The sequence below is a fragment of the Athene noctua genome, chromosome 1 (assembly GCF_965140245.1).
Source record: "Athene noctua chromosome 1, bAthNoc1.hap1.1, whole genome shotgun sequence".
In the NCBI taxonomy this organism is placed as follows: Eukaryota; Metazoa; Chordata; class Aves; order Strigiformes; family Strigidae; genus Athene; species Athene noctua.
Genome location: NC_134037.1, coordinates 58683475 through 58703323, shown reverse-complemented (window position 1 = coordinate 58703323; position 19849 = coordinate 58683475). Strand labels below are relative to the sequence as shown.

Sequence of the window (19849 nt, the reverse complement as noted above, 5' to 3'; positions counted from 1 at the left end):
TGCAACCATTGTCACAGCCCCAAGGACCTGATTTTCAACCTGCCAGCTCCTTTATGCCCTTGCAAAGTTGTACTAACATATATACCTTCACATATCCAGCAGTGCAAACACTTGCACCCACACTTGACCTGCTATTCAACACCATCAGCACACCAGTGGGAGATCTGGCATTCAAACATTCACTGTGATGATCCACACACATAATACCACGTGTTTGCGCAGGTGTTAGTCAGTCAAATCTGTAGCCACATGCATATGAAGGAATAGTTTTGTACACATGTAGCTTCAAAGGCCAAGAAAAGACTTGGCTTTAGATATAGTCCTTACTCCTTCAGCACTAACATAATTTCGTTTACTTGCATAAACTTAATTGATGTCATAGTGTGGGAATAGAAAGACATAAAACAATTGCAAAATAGTTTTAAAAGTCTTATAATGCATGCTGGTTAGAAACAGCAATATGCATTTTGTCTTACAAAGCAGTCTGCCTTTTTCATCTCTCTATACACTTTGGGACTAAATAAACTTAAAAATCCATTACATGACTTTATAAACAGCTCACTTAAAACAGTGAACAAAATCACTCTGAAGCTGAGACAAGTCAAGACACTTCTCATCTCTTACAGATTTACCTAGTATGTACTTTATGAACACTGGTTGTTGTGTATGTTTTCTTAACTCTGCTTAGTAACAAGTAATACTATTTATAATAATAACATTTTTGGTCTACAGATGAACCTTCCTGAAAGGAAATAATGTTTTTCAGCACCGCAAATGAGCTCTTGAGTAGAAATTAGTTTTCAAAGGGAACTGCAGTTCCAGTCACACATCCACCTTATTATAAACACCAGCCCCACCAAACCCAAACTCTACATCTAAATAGCCTTGCATTTCTTTAGGGAATGGAAGTGAGGGTCCAGATGAAAATGGAATGCAGATCTTGGTATCAGTGTCATAGTTTTCATTTATCTCTACTTAAAAATGTTTTCCCTGCATTTATGTAACCAGTCGGTTGGTATTAGCCATGTGAAATGTGTACTCCGGCCAAACCAAACGACCCAAAAGTCTCAGATCTATTTTCCCACTGCATGTTCAATTTCAGTGTAACTCCAGTGATTTTGAGGAGAAACTTTCCTACAGGGAGGGGAACAATCCCACTGTAAGTGATCAACTCACACACTCAGGTGTGTATTTGGAAAGAAACATGTATGAACATATGAACATGTATATATGTATGTGTATGCATTTCACATGCACATACATGTGCTTCTGTGAGAAGCTGCTAGAAGCTTCCCCTATATCCAACAAAGCCAATGCCAGCCGGCTCCAAGACAGACCTGCCACTGGCCACATATGCACAGAGAAATGCAAAGACTGGAGGGACTGGGAAAGAAAAAAGAGGACGGGGGATTGGTGAGCTGTTTGTTTCTTGCTATGTACTGTACAGCTTGTAATTAGTAAGAAAGAAAAGGATCAGAAACCTAGATGTTGGGATGACTCAAGTCTATATGACTGTGCTGATTATAGATAAAAAAACTTTTTAATGAACATGCTTTTATTACCATAGGGGACTTTTATCACTAGATAGAGGCTAAGGAAAAAATCCTTAGATACTGAAACATGTAATTAAACAATCAATTTGTAAATGCATAAAGAGGAGGGCCAACAGCAGACTTAAATTTGTCAAGAGCATATAATGTTAGATTAGTTTAAATTCCTTCTTTGAAAGGGGGTTACTGATCAGATGAAGAAGTTAGAGACATGAGACACCTTGACTTTAGTAAGGCTTTTGACACTCCCTTTGATATCCTATGAGGAAATTTGAAACATATGGCCTATAATAAATTATTACAAGATATGTATAAAGCTGATCTAAGGGAGTACTTAAAGATAATCATCAGTTATTCAAGGCAAGCTAGGAAGATATCCAGGAGGAGGATGAACAGTACATGTATGAAAATAGTTTTGTGGAGACCAATGTGATACGAAAACTATTATAACTCAACAAAGAATTTTGACAATGGGAAAACTCTGAAGCATTTTCTATCATCACTTTCTAGATTAAATATTCTGCTTAGAAAATGCTGTAGTTTCATTAACATTTTCTAAAATTACTTTCACATTTGAAAATTTAGTATGTCTTAAAACATTATAAACCATTAAAGAATCATGTTATGTTGCATTTCTATCATCCAAACAAAAATATTTTTCTCCATAACTTAAAATAAATAAATTTCAGAGGATTCAAATGTTGTTATAACAAGACTGATTGTCAGTTGGTTTTGTATCCCTAAGAAAAACAGAAGAAATAATCCGTTTAATTTTTAGTGAGCAAGAGATGGATTAAATAGTAAACAGGCCTTTGTAACTATGCAGAACACTGAGCACTGAAACAAGACAGATAAAAATATCATTAGTGTTTTCTGAAAGATAGATCAGAAAACAAACAACGAATGTGGATGGTCTCTCTGTATCATTCCACCTTTAAGTGAAAGCATGAATACAATGACATCTTGAGATCCTCTTGTCCAATCTTGTATCCCTATTTAGTCTTTAGCTTCCTTGACAGTGAATGAACTGTTGTCAAGGGGTTTTGCTGTCACCATCCTCTCCAGGGGTATCAGGATTAGAAGGTAGACTTCATGATATTAAGTGTACATCCTTTGGGTCAAGATCATCATTTACATTTCAGTTACAGCAAAAAGCTATAGATACCTGGTGCAACAGAAATGTTTAAAATTAATCAAGCCTTGTTAGTTACAGAGATGGAAGTGTTCAATACTGGTGTCTTGACAGGGTAGAAAGAAAACAAAAAAACAAAAAACCAAGGTCCTGAGAGACCTCATGGGTAGTTAAATGTTAAAAAACGTTCTGATCAACAATGTTGAGTTTCTCTCTGTACACTAGCAGTCTCTTCTGTAAACGCCCAGAGCATTAAGCAAAACCCTTCAATAACTGGGAAGTTCTATATACAAGATATTAATTCATTAAAGCTGGAAGATTTTTTTTTTTTTTTTAATCAGACAGATAGCTGTGCCAGAACTAAGAGAGAGAAAAGATGAGTATAAAGGAGACTGTAGCTTTGTAGCTACATTGTGATATACAGTATAAAAGAATCAAGTTCAGGATGGCTTGGGGTCACATGATAGGAACTGGGCTTTTTAGTAATCAAGCAGACCCAGGATTTGAACAATGAAGCTGCAGGGTAACAGTTGCACTTAAAAGCATCAAACAGATTCAAAGATTTGGGGGGCTTTGGCTTACAGTGAAACAAAATCTAGAACCTTTTAAAAGCTGTCTAAATTTAAATGCTATATTTATGATCAGCACCTTGTGGAAGTCTATACTTCTGTGTAGAGGAAAACTCCTCTTTCCTCCTTAGAAAACAAAAATTGTCTACCATCATTGCTTGCCTCCAGTTCATAGAATTATAGAATTTTGGTTTGGGTTGGAAAGGACATTAAAGATCATCTAGTCCCAACCCCCTGACATGTGCAGGGACACCTTCCACTAGACCAGGCTGCTCAAAGCCCCGTCCAACCTGGCCTTGAACACTGCCAGGGAGGGGACAGCCACAGCTTCTGTGGGCAACCTGTGCCAGTGTCTCACCACCCTCACAGGAAAGAATTTCTTCCTTACATCTAATCTGAATCTACTCTCTTTCAGTTTAAAACCATTATCCCTCATCCTATCACTACAATCCCTGATAAAAAGTCCCTCCCCACCCTTCTTGTGGGCTCTCTTTAAGTGCTGGAAGGCTGCTAGAAGGTCTCCCTCAGAGCCTTCTCTTCTCCAGGCTGAACAACCCCAACTGTCTCAGCCTGTCCTCATAAGGGAGGTGCTCCAGCCCCCTGATCATCTTTGTGGCCTCCTCTGGACCCACTCGAGCAGGTCCATGTCCTTGTTATGTTGGGGGCCCCAGAGCTGGACACAGGACTCCAGGTGGGGTCTCACAAGAGCAGAGCAGAGGGGGAGAATCCCCTCCCTTGACCTGCTGGCCATACTTCTCTTGATGCAGCCCAGGACACAGTTGGCTTCCTGAGCTGCGAGCACACATTGCTGGCTCACAGTCAGTTTTCCATCCACGAATACCCCCAAGTCCTTCTCCCCAGGGCTGCTCTCAATCCATTCTTCACGCAGTCTATATTTGTGCTTGGGATTGCCCTGACCCATGTGCAGGACCTTGCACTTGGCCCTGTTGACCTTCATGGGGTTTGCACAGGCCCCCCTCTCCAGCCTGTCCAGGTCCCTCTGGATGGCATCTCCCTTCCCTCCAGTGTGTCACCCGCACCACACAGCTTGGTGTCATCGGCAAACTTACTGAAGGTGCACTCAATCCACTGTCCATGTAGTTGATAAAGATGTTCAACAGTGTCTCTGTCTAGTCCTATTTGTTGAATTCCAAAAGGTATTTGACCGAATGAGATCAAGAAGAAATTAGAGGGAGACATATTATGTGTCTGAGTAACTTGGCAAAGAGTTTGCAGCTAATTGAGATATTTTACTGGCTAAGATGCCCTGGCCTGTTGCCCAGTCATCAGACTCCTTGGAATAAGCAGTAAGATCATTAATGTTCAAGTTTAATACCAGATGACCTTTGAACGCATCTTTTTCTGAGAATAAAGAGAATTGCCTGGTGCTGTAATATGGAAGAGTGACACTTTAATTCTGTTATTTTTCCTTTCTTTTCTTTTTGCCATGCACTGCTTTTTTCTTTTTCTTTTTCTTTTTCTTTTTCTTTTTCTTTTTCTTTTTCTTTTTCTTTTTCTTTTTCTTTTTCTTTTTCTTTTTCTTTTTCTTTTTCTTTTTCTTTTTCTTTTTCTTTTTCTTTTTCTTTTTCTTTTTCTTTTTCTTTTTCTTTTTCTTTTTCTTTTTCTTTTTCTTTTTCTTTTTCTTTTTCTTTTTCTTTTTCTTTCTCTTCCTTTCTCTTTTTCTTTCTCTTTTTCTTTCTCGTTCTCTTTCTCTTTCTCTTTCTCTTTCTCTTTCTCTTTCTCTTTCTCTTTCTCTTTCTCTTTCTCTTTCTCTTTCTCTTTCTCTTTCTCTTTCTCTTTCTCTTTCTCTTTCTCTCTTTCTCTTTCTCTTTCTCTTTCTCTTTCCCTTCCCCTTCCCCTTCCCCTTTCCCTTCCCCTTCCCCTTTCCCTTCCCCTTTCCCTTCCCCTTCCCCTTTCCCTTCCCCTTTCCCTTCCCCTTCCCCTTTCCCTTCCCCTTCCCCTTCCCCTTTCCCTTTCCCTTCCTCTTTCCCTTTCCCTTCCCCTTCCCCTTCCCCTTTCCCTTTCCCTTCCTCTTTCCCTTTCCCTTCCCCTTCCCCTTCCCCTTTCCCTTTCCTTTTTTTCCCCACAGATGACCAACTGACCTGTAAATTGTGATTAAATAATTTCTTTAACAACTTTAGTGGATTTCTGAGCTTACTCATTGCTTTCATGTAGGTACTGTAGGTACTCCAGACTTAAAACCCCCAAGATCTATTAAGACTTTTTCCTTTTCTGGGTTTTAGGTATGAGTTGAGGATATAAAAATCAACCAATGATGCATATGCAAGCCATATATGTAGACTTACATTCCATTGTTTGTGATCACTGTTTCTTTAGTCTTTTTTTTCCCCATGTGTCTGCCAAAAATACTTTTCAGTATTTGGTTCTTCCTCCTTGTTATGCTAACTATGATACTGTAAATACTGTTCAGAGATTCTGGTTGCAACAGTATTACAAAGTGCTAAGAATATCACCAAGTTCAATACAGACAAAACTCTGAGCTGATTCTTTTAGCTGATTTTTTCCCTTGCCATACTGGTTTCATAACCAGGGATTCTTTTTTCATGACTCTTCCTTCAGACTTTGAAAACCACATTCCTCCATCACAATTAGATCTGAGCAGCACAAAGAACAATGTTTTTTGTGTACTTATTCTTTTAATGTCCGCTGTCTCCTTCTATAGAGAATCCTGTGCTAAGGAATCCAACACACATTCTCTACAGTCTGAAGTAGCAGCATGAGGTAGTGATCTTTCTTTAACCTACAGCCAGACTTCATGCTGTACCTGTCCTATGCATTATTTCAGTCAGTAGAGTATTCCTAGTTTAAAAAATTCAGTTGTCTCCATAATGACTTTCACAATTTCATTTTCTTTGGCAAACAGGAAATCACTTTTTTTTTTTTTTTTTTCCCCAACCAGCTCAATGACTCTTGAATGCTTGTTTCACATAATAGGTGAGATTCAACATGGCACTCAGTTTGAGATGGACTTGAGCTCTTCTGGGTAATGTGGGTGCAGAACCCCAGACCCTCTTCTCAGAGGTGACTGACATGTCCATGGGGTTATTCTATAAGAAGGACAGGTAACATCATCATTTCTACTGATAAGCTCATGTAAAGTGATAGTGACAATGGTATCTGTAGTGATTCTTCTCCAGAAGACAGTGTTAGATCAAGTCCTACATGAGACATGGCAGAGTAGCACATAATTTGTAGATACTGATCAAGCTTGGGTGCTGAGTCTGCAATCTCTACCTGTCAGCACTCAACATTATTGACATGTGCAGGGGCAAAATCTCTAATGTCAATCTCTTGAGGAACATTAAAATTAAACAGGGAAGTGACAAAAGCGATTAAGAGTTACCTACCTATACTTCCTTATGACCCATTTAATGTTAAGTTGTGACCCACCTGTGTTGCCTCTGGCCCTTGGTAGCTAAGGACAATATCAAACTACAGACTTCCAAGAAAGGGAGTGGTTGCTTATAGTATTTGCAGATTGCTCAATATGTACCCTCAGAACATTCATGGATTATATCAAATTGGGGGAAATGGTCAATGCACAGGAGGGCAGGTCTGCAATTCAGAGGAACCTCAAACAGGTTGAAGAAATTAATGGGCTGACAGGAATCTCATGAAATTCAACAACAGGAAATGTAAAGTCCTGCAGCTGGAGAGGTATAACCTCATATAGCAAGCCAGTCTGGGGACAGACAGACTATAGAAAGCAGCTTTGCAGAAAAGGCCTTGAGGGTCCTCTTGGACAAGTTGACCATGAGCCAGCAATGCGCCCTTGTGGCAGAGGCAGCCAACAGCATCTTGGGCTGCATTTAGGAAGGCCATCACCAGCAAGCGATCCTTTCCCTCTACTAAGCACTGGCAAAACGCATCTGAAGTTCTGGGTCCAGTTCTGGTGTATTGGAAAGAGTCCAGAGAAGAGTTTTAAAGATGTTTAAGGGACTGGATGAATCACCTCATATATGAAGAGACATTGAGAGACATGGGATTGTTTAGATGGGAGAAAAGGAGGTTCCAATGGATCTGATCAATGTGTATGAGTACCTGATGTGGGATGGTAAAGAAAATAGAGAGACATTTCTTCTCAGTAGTGCCCAGTGGAAGGTAAAGAGGCAGTTGGCATAGAGGTTGCCAAGAAAGGTTGTGGTATCTCCATCCTTGGAGTTATTCAAACTCTGACTGGACATGGCCTGAGAAAACTGTTCTAGGTGACCTGCTCTGAGCAGGGGGTTTGACTAGACTAGACTATCTCCAGAGGTGGCTTACAACCTCAGCCATTATTTATGTGATTCTGTTTAGAGCTTCTCCGTACAAAAAAGAAAATTAAAAAAAAAAGAAAATAAAAAAGAAAGAAACACTGACATACTGGAACAAATGCAGAGGATAATTTGGGGACTGGAGCACAGGACATACATGATGGGGTTGAGAGAGCTGGGTTTGTTCAATGTTAGGAAGAAAAGGCTCAGGGTAGATCTTCTTGTTATTTCCAGCTGGGAGAGTGTGAGACATGATGGAGCCAAACTCTTCTCAGAGGTGCACAGTGAAAGGATGAGAGTCAGTGGACACAAGTTGCAACAAGGGAAATTACATTTAGAAGGAAAAAAATCACTATGAGGATGGTCTAATATTGATTTGAACCATTGTCTAGTGAGGTTCTGGAATCTCCATCATTGTAAATATTCAAAAATTGGCTGGACAAGGCCCTGAGCTACCTCATCTAAGTTGCCCCTATTTTCATTTTGGAATTCAATCAGGTAATTTCATAGGTTCCTTCCAATAACAATTATTCTATGATTCTGTATTTTTATGACAGCAGATGAACCAATGTGCATTGCTCCTTGATCAGAACTTCTTATAGATGGGAATCAAGATTTACTGGGAGTTCTTAAGTCTTGGACTTACTCTTTTCTATTCTCCCTTCCCATATCTCAATCAACACAAAAGACAGGTGTATTTCTGTCTCTGATTTTTGCATTACATAATTTTTTCTTTTTCCAGTTTCCTCTTTTTTTTTTTTTTTTTTTTTTTTTCCAGTTCATATAGGTGCAGTAAATATAGCTACATGTATTCTAATAAAGACTGGAAGTGTTGCACAGCAGTGAGGCCAACAGTCATGGAATCACCTGTATTTCTGCTAGTGGAAGCTGTCTTAACTCCCAGAACAGGGTGACGTTGTGCACATTTCATATTGGAGACTGCCCCTGCTGTGTTCTGACTTCAAACAAAGGAAATTATACTAGGAAAATATTAGCACAAAGAGGATAGATTTGTGTCACATAATAATTTAGCATTTCATGTACATGAGTGATATCATTTTAATGCAGGGAAGCATTCCTGGACATGCTAAAACTTATTAGCGTAGATTGTTCCTGTCTTCTTGAGTTTACTGGCATCAGGAACAACCTGCTGTGCATCCATTTTCTTGCAGTAGCAGACACTAAAAAGAAGAGTATTCCAGTACCTTCTGCTTGACTTTCTTATTTGAAATAAAGAGCCCAGATGAGCTCAATGTCTGCCCCTCATTGCCTGAACCTAGTTAAAAGCACAAAAACCTGGATATATAAAGGATTATTTATTATCTTCATTTTTAGAATCAAGATTTAGTTACATAAAGAGTAACTACTAATGGAAATGTCAGAAGTTTGAGCACAGCCAAGAGCTGACCTGGTAACAGCTGAGACTGAATCAGGGTTGTCTAGGTTAAAATAGATTAAGACAGTAAGGCAGGTGCAGAGTAGTCCCATGGGGCAGACCAGAACTTACAAATTTGATGCCTGAACAAGGTACTGTTTTCATAGCATGGCTCTTTTGTAGAGATAACAACTAGGTGAGATGACAATGTATCCAGTTCCCAGCACTCCTAGTTCCAGGAGAGCTTCATTGTTCTGGGATGATGTTGCATAGGTTCAGAATGAAATAAAAATAAAAGCTGATAATAGATAAGCATGTTAAATGAGATTGCTTGGGAGCAGATTGGAAGGAGAAGATTGGTGTAATAAGAATTTGCTTACTTATCAGTCTGATAGCAGAGCAGTAAGTGCAGAAACAAGCATGTATGGGCAAGCAAAGAGGTATCAGCTTCTGCTGAAGAATGGAGAAGGTACAATTTCTGCATGAAGAAGAACCTTAGGTACGATGGAGTCTGTCATGAAAACTAGAGTTGAAGGTTTCAAACTACCTGAAAGCACTCACTTCAAAAGCGAAAGGCATATCTTCCTTCTACTTTGCCTGTTTCAAAGAGGGATTGAGCCATTCTCTACCTCCCTGACAATTGGGGCAAGATGGTAAGCACTTGGTTATACCACAGTGTAACTTTTTCACTCCTTTCTGATAAAGCTGTTTCACTGTGTAAAAATGAACTGCATCGGAAGGAGACAGGCTCCAAAACCCAACTCATCTGAGCACAGGGTAGGAAGAGGTAAGGACAAGTGGGTTAGGTTAGACCACAATACCTAAATCTAGTGCTGAGCATCCCTAATACTAACACTTCAGTCCCTATTAACTGGCATTTCCTGTCAAGAAACACCCTGTCAGAACTGCTCACTGATTAAACTTCCACTGAAATCCACTGAAACTGTTGTCCTACAGAAACTGGAAATAAAACATTTTCTAGGAAAGAGGACAAGTTTTTCTATGCCAGTTTGTCTTCTCACTGCTGAGTCATGAAGAACACCTGAGTTCTTATTCTTTATTCTTTTTTAAGCACTATGGCATGGGCATTTGAAAAAATAGGGTGCTTTGTTTTGTGAATGTTATTTGGCAAAGCTGACTAATTTCACATAACTTTCAACTAGTTAACAAGGAATGTGTACCTCCAGGCACCAGCTTTCTGGGATGGGATAGATCTGTGTTACTCTCTAATGCTAAGGCTTAACTTTAAGGTTTGCCTAAACAATAACATTACTGTTCTAAAGATCAGGAGATAAAATCTTTATGGCACTGCATCCGATCTATCACCTTTGACAAAACAAAACATTTGAAAAAGGGATTTCTTAATCCTGAGGTGTTAATGGTTGTAAAAAGAGATACTGGAAAAAGAGTATGTTAAAAGATCATTGTGTTAATCAGTACAGAATAGTATCGAATAAAAACATGTTCTACTGTCTAATATGCACTCCACAATTTAAACTATTTGTTTACATTTTGTGTCTGTCTGGACAGTAAAACTAGTTTTCTCCCAATTCTATTTAGTGTTGATTTTTCACTTCCTGTCTCTCACCAGGAACTCAACATTGTTATCTTTGGTTTCACTGCTCTGCATGAGATGTTTAAACAGAAAGCCACAATATTTTTATTGAAACTTTTTATAAAACCAGTAATGAAATGTCTTCTGCCCTAAGTGGTTTTTTAAGCCACCGTGCTACAACATTTCCAGGTAAAACCCTAAGATGGCACCAGCTGTTGAAACGATTTTTATAGATGTGATATTTATAGTCGCTCTATAATTTACTTTTTGGGTATGACTACAAAGTGTACTGCCCAGTGTACTGAGCAGCTGGATTTTGGGACTTAAATAATCAGTCAAATTCTTCCACTGTTAGAAGTTACTCCTTGTGTATTAATGTATAAATGCAATAGCTAAAGCTGGTATTCACCTCCAAATCATATGGAAGTCATAAAAACTATTGCATATTGTCATACTAAGAAGCAGATTTACTATAATTCCAAACAATTGTTTCTGTTCAGCTTTCATCCACATAGAGCAATAAATACAAAGCAAGGGACTGACAGTAGAGTATACTTCATCTGTTTTGCATAATTTACCTGTAAACTGTTTGGTCTCACATTGGAAATATATTTTTGCATCACTGAGCTGTCAGGGTGGATTGATGAAAGAAGTCCCTTCCCACAGTGAATAAATTTCTGTTGCCCAGTCAGAGAACAAACCATCCAACCATTGAACTGTCTGATTTCATTTTAAAGATTAGAAAGAAAATATTCCATACTGCTCCAACTGCATGTTGTCTGTGTTGCAAGATGAATAGATACACTCTGGGCACTTCAAATTTTTCCGCTGATGACCAAGTGTTTCCCAATGGCATCTTAGCTATTTCAGTTTTTAAATCTTTGTTTGCACTGAACTTTATTCATGCTCAGTCTCACACATCCAATGAGTATTCTATGCAGGATACATAATTTTGTCTGATCTTTTATAATCTGCCTGCAGGAAATGCCCCGTTAGCAAACAATAAAAGAAAGATGTTTGTCTGAATAAGGAACAATAGGGTAACTGTGGGAAATAATTAGGAAAGTTCTACCAGAATTGTAGGAGAGCTTACCATGTGAATATAAGGAAGAGAATTAATCAGGAGTTTTAACCTGCTATGCTTTTCTTCTGAAAGACAGATGTTCCTAAAGGAGCAAAGAGCTGTGTACATCAGTGACACTGGTTTTCTTAGAGGTGTTTTAATCAACACAGCTGGCTAAACCTCTCCAGACTCTAGACCTCTAGCTGCTATTTCATATTCAGAATTTGATAGTAGCATCTTCTTGTCCATTTCTTCATTGTTTATCAGAAATAGTTGCTACCACAGAGCAATCTGTTCCTTATCAGATGCCAAAGCTAAAACAAATTTGGAAAGTTAGCATCTATGAATGAACATGAAGGAGATGCAAGGTCCATTTTATTAGGAATAAGTTTCAAAAATATGCACCTCCTTATTTTAGGAGATTTATTAATGTAAACTAAACTGAACAAATGACAAAACAAGGCTGTAATTGAGTATCTTGTTATATTAGGAATATATTGCCTAATTTCTGAGGCTTTTGTGGACTGAGGAAAAGTTATGTTGATTGTATCGTTAACTACCTTCATAACTATATATTAACATAGTGCTATTTTAAAAGGGTGTCATGAACATGAATATTGTACTAATGGCTAGGAAATATATTGCTCACTTGTCTTTGCCTGCTAGTGACACAATAAACGGTTATTGAATGAATAGGGAAACAAGCTGAATATTTTCTGATTTTTTTTTTTCTTTGTGCATTAGAGTCTATTCTTCTTTGGGCTATGAGTAGAATTATCAGTTTGAGGTAATAAGATATTTTAAGCTCTCAGTTTGCAAAAATTTAAAAAGGTAAACTTCCCTTTTTTTTGTTTTGTTTTGTTTTTCTTGTAGATTAGGCAAGATCTAAGAATTAAAAATGTAGATGAAAATTTTGTCTAGCAAATTAAACATTTTATTTTGCAGTGTTATATTCTTTCTGCTTTTTAAAAACTGAATGTTCCATTTCACAGTGGTATTTCAAGAGATTTCTACAGAAGCTGCATAATAAAAAATGCCAGTGGATAAAAAATGGTGGTTATATTACTTATGTGCTCAAGATAATTCTCAGCAATATTTCTGGGTAAAATATGCGATAAAAAATTATGTTTTGATAAAACTATATTTCCAATAACTTTTTCTGACCTATAAAAAAGAACATTCTGAAAAGCATATTTTGGTTGTGATACTTTTCATTGATGCTTAAACTGAAAAATTACAATGTTAGGAGAACAAAAAGTTATTAAAACAATGACACTTTCTGAATCTGATATAATGCATAGAATCATAAGACCAGTACTACTTGGTGGGTGAAAATTTTGTTTTTCCAGATGTAACTAATACAAATGTTTTACCAATGAAAGTCACATTTTTATGATGGGATATATGATTAGATATGAGCTAAGATTCCACTACAAAGCCAAATTTTAAATCCTGACCTCAGTGATGTTCTGATCCAAAGTCATGATTTAGTTTGCTTGGGATGATTTGTAAAAATGCCATCTTTGAAGATTGATCCACAGGTCACTGATTCTAATGCAAATACTTTAATTGATTTCCATCAGAAAGGAACACCAGACTGGTGAAACTACTTTGTCCATTTTTTCGTCATTCCAGCAAATTAGAAAAGCTGAACTAGTTCTGGTGTTGGAGGTAAACTGCGTGCAGCTCTATCACTTTTGAAGAGTTTGTAAGCACTTCAGACAACCAACTTTATCCATGTGGACCAGTAAGCAAAATATGGTCAGAGCAGAAAAATGTATTCTTTAAACTTTTTCTTCTTGCAAAGCTGTACCACTGTTGTCCCCTTGCATGCAGTGGTAAAAATATGAGGTATTAAATTCAGCTTTATGTTATGCATTATCATATATTACTGAGCTTGTAGTTTATTCATTATAATACCAGAGCATTATTACATACCTTGGATCTCTGCTGAGTTCTGGATTGAGACACAGGCAGTGAAAATGTAAAAGCCCAGTTTCTCACGCTCTGCATAAGCTATTGTTATAAAAACAATTAGTTGGCAAGACTAATATCTGGAATAAAATAAGTTGGATTCTTTGAACACCTGCAGAGGTATGAGGAGAAAGAAGATCTGTGATATTTTTTTTAAGTCCCGTGGAATCCTTCTAGTGCTAATTGTTATCCTAATCATGTAAATGGACACCTAACCGGGAGATGCGTTGCCTTTCTGCATTTTAGTGATCCTCAAAAAGAAAAAGATATATTGATTAAATCATATTTCAAAAAGATTATTTGTTTAGTTATCTAGCAGGCAAGAATAGGTAATTAATAATGTTAAGTCTAATATACCATTTACATGATATAGTTGAGGTTGTTTAGGACTTACTCATAACAGCTTCCAGCTCATGGCTAGCAAACGTGAATGTCAATTCACTGTATACACTTATTCAAGCAATAATATTTTGTACTATCTTATCACATTGATATTATCATCTTTCCTCTCGGCATCGCATGGTTTCCCATTATTCCATGCCCAGTTTCAAATGATGCATGCTATAATTATGTAATGCTGTATCATCATTTATCACCTGGGGCACAAACAAACAGTAAAATCTTTCACTGAGAATGCAATTAGTGAGTAAAGCTAACTGAGCACTTTCCACAGTGGTTTGCAAGTCTGATAAGAACGCCACACAATAGTAATTTAGGCTACTTGGCAGTGCATGATAGAGTTACTGTGAGCAAGGAACTGTTGATTTTGCATGAGGAATTTTCTTGTATTATAACAGATAGCTCTACTGTATAATTAATAAGCTAAACCTATGAAATATGATAGTTAATAGAGAAAAGGTCTCTCTCTCCTAATGGAGTTACCTATGAAATATATAGTAGAGAAACATTCAACATGGTGTCTGCTGATCCACAGCAGGGCTCGTCTGCAGTCTATAAAAACACCATCTGCTTAGCGTGGGGAAACCATATGCAGCTCACTAAGATATAAACTCCTAACCAGAATGTTCAAAGCTGTGTTTAGCCACACAACTCCCCATTAATGTTAATCGGAAGTGTATGGTTTTCATATATCCCTTTGAAATTTATATCCCATGAACTACTTTGAAACAATATATTCCCAAAAGCATTGACTCAGAAACCAGTACTTCTGAAGGAAAACTGTAGTTGCCATAATTCTGAACCACTGCAGGTTAAAAATGTGCACATTTTTTCTCCAAAGATCCATGCGGCACGCGGTTTAGAAAAGAGCAGTGTTTTTCAATTTTAAAAACAATGCTAATGAGACCTTTGAACAAGCATTTAAGAACAAATTTTTCTGCGTAAGTTAATGACAAACCATATCACTGGAAGAGGAATGAATTCTAGGGAAAAAAAGTCTTTTAATTACTTAGAATTAATGAGATTTACTCCCTTTAATTGTGACTGGACAGTTTTTGTTTTCTGCAAAGAGTGGTAGAGATGCTTGTTTGTTCACGTGGTGTGAACATACAAAGCATGTTTATACACAGAGGTGTTCTAATAAAGATGTTTCCATCTTACTCTATTGAGATTTCTTTGAGTTCTTTCTCTATTAGAAAACAAAATAAATTTTTAAAATCCTGCAAACTATGTAGTGAGAGACCAGCAACAATATTTTGTCATTTGGGTAAATAATGCTTTTACATTAACTGTGACTGTGGAATGGCTGAAAAACTAAATTTCACGCTTCATATAGTTGCTAGGACTGACTGATATGTGTTTACATGGAGAACAAAAGGGACTGTAGCTGTTCTTATTGCATGCCTTGTTCCTGATCACACATCAGGACGGCAGGCCTGCAACTTCACATTCCCTCTCTGTATCATATCTGGTTCACTCCATTCAAAACTGATGGTGCTTGCATTATAAAGCATTACAATAAGAGCTGAATGCTTTACTAAATTTTGCTGGCCTCTGTGCACAGATAAATGCCACTCAGAGGAAGACATCCATACACATCGAATGTGAAGAATAATAAAAGTAGGAATAACAAAGGTTAATTTCTCATTTAAGTTACTTGACTTAGTTTCTCCAGCTCTGTGTAAAATATTACTTAAGGCCAAAAGTAACATCTGTAGCCTATCCCTTAACTGCCATGTTCCTAGTGCAACCTTCACCTGCTTGAGTTAAATGAAACAAAAAATTATCTGTTCTCTGTGAAAACATTAGGGATGTAAATAAAACTGCTTCATTCAATTATTTTGTTTGCTCCATTCCCCCTCCACTACCTTGGGATAGGCAGGCATGAAAACTAGATGTGATAGGACCCCAAAGTTAAGAGCTTTGAATTTCCAGTTTCAGCTCAGAATATTTTAAATCAAGTCTATTCTCATCTGTCATTCTTACTACAGACTAGTTCAACAAGAGTAACGAAATTTCTGAAAATGCCCTGGGAAATGCCTCCCAGTTTTTCAAGTAGATTTTATTATAATAATAACCAAGAGAAAAGTGGTTTTTTTTTTCTTCCTGTTATGAGGAGGGAATATGAAAAGTACTTGCCCATGACAGGAATCTTCAGCATGTTGACATCATTTGCAATTCTTCTGTCAAGATTTCACTTCTCTCAATGAATACGGTGAAACAGCTCTGCTTGCTTTCTTTCAAACACACAAATAGCACAAGTACATCTGTTTTGCCTGATCACTGACAGCTCATCAATAAAAATTCACATTGCACAGCCTTTATCCAAATGAAGTGAAATATTTAATGTAAACAGAAAGAGCTTCCTTGACCTTGTCCCTTGCAACTTTGAGTGTTATTTTTATCCACTCCTAATTTTAAAAGGATAGAAAGTAAATAATCTAGGTTCAGCACAAACAACAAGAAAAATTAGAGGAAAGAAGGATATCAAAACCCAAAATCCTTTTGATGGAAGTGGAAAGTGTCTTCAGCCCCCAAGATACAGTTTGTTAACCCCTAACAAAGTTAACAATCAAGACGCTATAGGATCATTCGAAGATGGTAAGACATTGAGCACTTCCTTGGGATCATTTTATGCCCTCTGAAGTGGGGTTAGAAGTGCAATGATGGAAAAAGAGGAGGTGGTCACTGTATGGCAATGGTTCTGTTGCACACTTCAGCATTTGTTGGTATTAGACACATGGCAGCGAAGCCTATTGCAAATTGGCTGATTGTGATAGGATGTCAGTGTGATGCAACTCAAGATGCTGAAGATATAAACAACAAGCATGTAACTGCAAGGTCATTGTCAAGAAAGTATTTATCCTGCTATGCTATTATTGTTATTGTTTAACATATTTGTACTTGGATTTTCTTCAAGGCCTAATAAAAATTATAACTGGAAAGAAAGATACATTTGCCTTCATGTGCAATCCTCTAATGGGAAATTTTATCTGGACTGTCTTCTGCATAAAACATTAATATCACATTGTCTCTGAATTACAAAACTACTTTATTTGTTGCACGAAGTTTCAATATTGTGCATCAGGGAGAAAAAGAGGAAAACTCATTCAGGTTTCATGAACTGAGGAGAAATAATGTCTTTCTGCTCTCTTTTAAAATAGATTGCCTTGAGTTTTTAGAAATCTTCCCCAGTAGAAATTAAATTATCTAACAATTTAGATAATTACTGAATCCACTGAAACTCTGTGGACTTTAAGGGAATTGTTCTGGGTGTACACATAAATAAGTGAGATCAGATTCAGGTCCACTAATTATCCTTTGAGCTATTGTTTCAAAATTATATGCCCTTTGGGAACTAACCTAAGACAAAATAATTACCTCTGTGTGAGACTTCCCCAAATCTTGCACTCTGGACAGGAATATAGGAGTAGGGGATAAGGAGGGAAGGTGGTGTTTCACCTCTCTGTGCTCCTTGTTTTTTGGTTTGTTTTTTTTTTTTTTTTTCAGTTAAAGAGATGACAAAGGAACTCTAGAAGCTCAAATAAGCATGAAGAGCATCCAGAAAACTCTCCTTAATTCTTCCTTTTCCTATGGCTCACTTTCTTCTTAGCATAACTTAATATATATATATATATATATATATATATATATATAGTGAAGCATCAAGTTGTTGCAGTAATAGAGGCAATAAAAAGACCAAATGAATTCAGAGTGAATACTTACAAAATGAAGTGGAAAATATAAACTTCATTTATCAGTTTCCATTGTCATCTGAAGTTGCAGGTTCTTCATATTTTGCACTGATTTCTTTCTAGTGAACTGATCTGTATGATAGATATAGTAAAAAAATCTGCAGAACATTTCAATTGATCTTCAAAAGATTAGAACCTGGAAATGCAATAAGGACAGAATTTTAAGAGGATAAAGCAATAAAGGTCTACAGAATTGAAATGGATTTCTGCAGAAGTAATTCTGAAAACAAAGTATAAAATAATGATCTATAGCTACTGAGTTTCATTAGCCTTTTATAGGACTTTTCCATAATGGAAATCACGCTCTAGGACAGAGCACAACATAAAAGGCAATCTGCATTATCTCTTGTCATTGTCAAATTTTCAAACCACTGTGACTGAATCAGCTCTCCTTTTTCTTTCTGTGTGTAGCAACAAGAGAAAGGGAAAAAAGAAAACAATGTGTTTTCACCCAGTGTTCCATAGCCAACGCTGCTGACTCATTTGCAAGTAATAGGTGATCACATCCTGAGCCACAGTCAGACTGGCACTACCTTTCAAGCCGGCCTTCACAACTCAGCAGTGGAGAGGATAGAAGAGTCAAAATAAGGTAACAGTCAACCAACCAGATAAAAGATTAATGTAAAAAATAGAAGGGCAAGTATCTAAATATAACGCTGGAGCAGTGAGACAAATATACAGCTTTCGTAAAACTACTAAAACTACCTAGTTTGTTAATCTAGAATGGATTCTATCATACCCCTGGCAGCCACAGTTGAGAGAAAGCTACTTCCACCAGATTCTAGCAGGACATCTGTAAACCCATGGGAGCAACCAGTGCTTTAGCCTGAACTCTTGGTTCAATTGGCAGCAATGGTAAACGGGAACAGTGAGGCCAGTGTTTGACCTGACAGACTAAAGTCTATTAATGTTAATTGGAGTTTTTCCACTGATCTCACATATCTTCTGACACCAGCTCAGCATCAAATTAAAAGGAATCAAGCCTTATGGGCAGAACTCAGTGCATAAAACTGCTTATCTAGCAGTAGTCTTTCCCACCTTATAGGAAACAGAAATTATTATATTTCCAGCTAATCATTAGGAGATGATAACATTTCAATATAGCAGAATACATTTTTGTTTGTTTTTTCTTTTTCTATTTACCAACAACAAGCCAGCTAACTACGTACTATTTTAAAACTATGAACTGACCTGAAGAACGTCTGTTTGAATTCAGTAAAGCAAAACATCAGAAACTTTCACTAACACAGTTTCTCTATTGCAGAGACACCAAACATGATAAAGATCTTGAAATTACTGATAATGCAGCAAATTAGTTATGTCTGTCTATGAGGCTTGTCAGAAACACTATTGTTACAAGAGTAGAGAATTATCTCTGTGATATATCAGTATGGCTTTTGATGCTAAGAAACAAATACAACATTTCTGTGATTCATTCCACATAATGGACCTATCCATACTAGTAAATTAAAAGTGCCAGAGCACTGGAACAGAAGCTAAAAGTCAATTGTCTATATTGAGCTGTTGAATGGTCCTTGGCCTACTTTTTGCCTGAACCAACTAGCGCTCTCCCTAAAAATTCCCAGAGAAGGTTTGGAAGTTGTCATACAGGTTGATTTACAATGAATTCTGATCCTACACCTCCTTTTGTGTGTCAGGAAAGGGGATATGAAGCACATCTCAGTGCACAGTCATCCTGGATAACGTATTGCAAGTTGAAAATTAAAAGATGTACCAGTGTTGCAGCCAGATGCGCAATGTCTTCAACCAGTGACAGTGAGAAACACTGATACTTAACAATCATCAGGACCTTAAATTTATTTTGGTCTGCTATGAATTAGGAGTATCTGATAGTAATTATTAAGGTTTTAAAAAACTAGACTCACTTAGGTACACATGTCCCAGAAAACTACCCGGTCTGTCTTCAATATAATTTCATCATTGTCCAGATTTCCTATACTATAAAAATAATATTTTTATGACTTTCTTCAGGGTCATATTGCTGACATAACTTATTAGTTTGACAGACTGTTTTATAAAATAAAGTGGATCTAATTCTGCCTAGAACTCAGTGTTTTTGCATCTGACAGTGGGAAGCATTTGTCACTAACCTGACCCTTATGCAGAGCAGGAGAATCTGAAGCTCAGAGGGGTTAGAGAGCAGGTCAGCAGCAGAACCCAGAATAGATTCTAGGACTATATT

At 37.2% G+C, this 19849-nt stretch overlaps 1 long non-coding RNA gene across 1 annotated transcript in view; it reads right to left on the bottom strand.

Moving 5' to 3' along the window:
- Window positions 1-17773, bottom strand: part of LOC141968735 (uncharacterized) — a 51751-nt gene extending 33978 nt beyond the window's left edge. The window contains exon 1 of the long non-coding RNA XR_012634920.1: window positions 17618-17773. This is a non-coding gene — a long non-coding RNA (uncharacterized LOC141968735). The remainder of the gene's footprint in view (window positions 1-17617) is intronic.
- Window positions 17774-19849: the final 2076 nt, after the last annotated feature.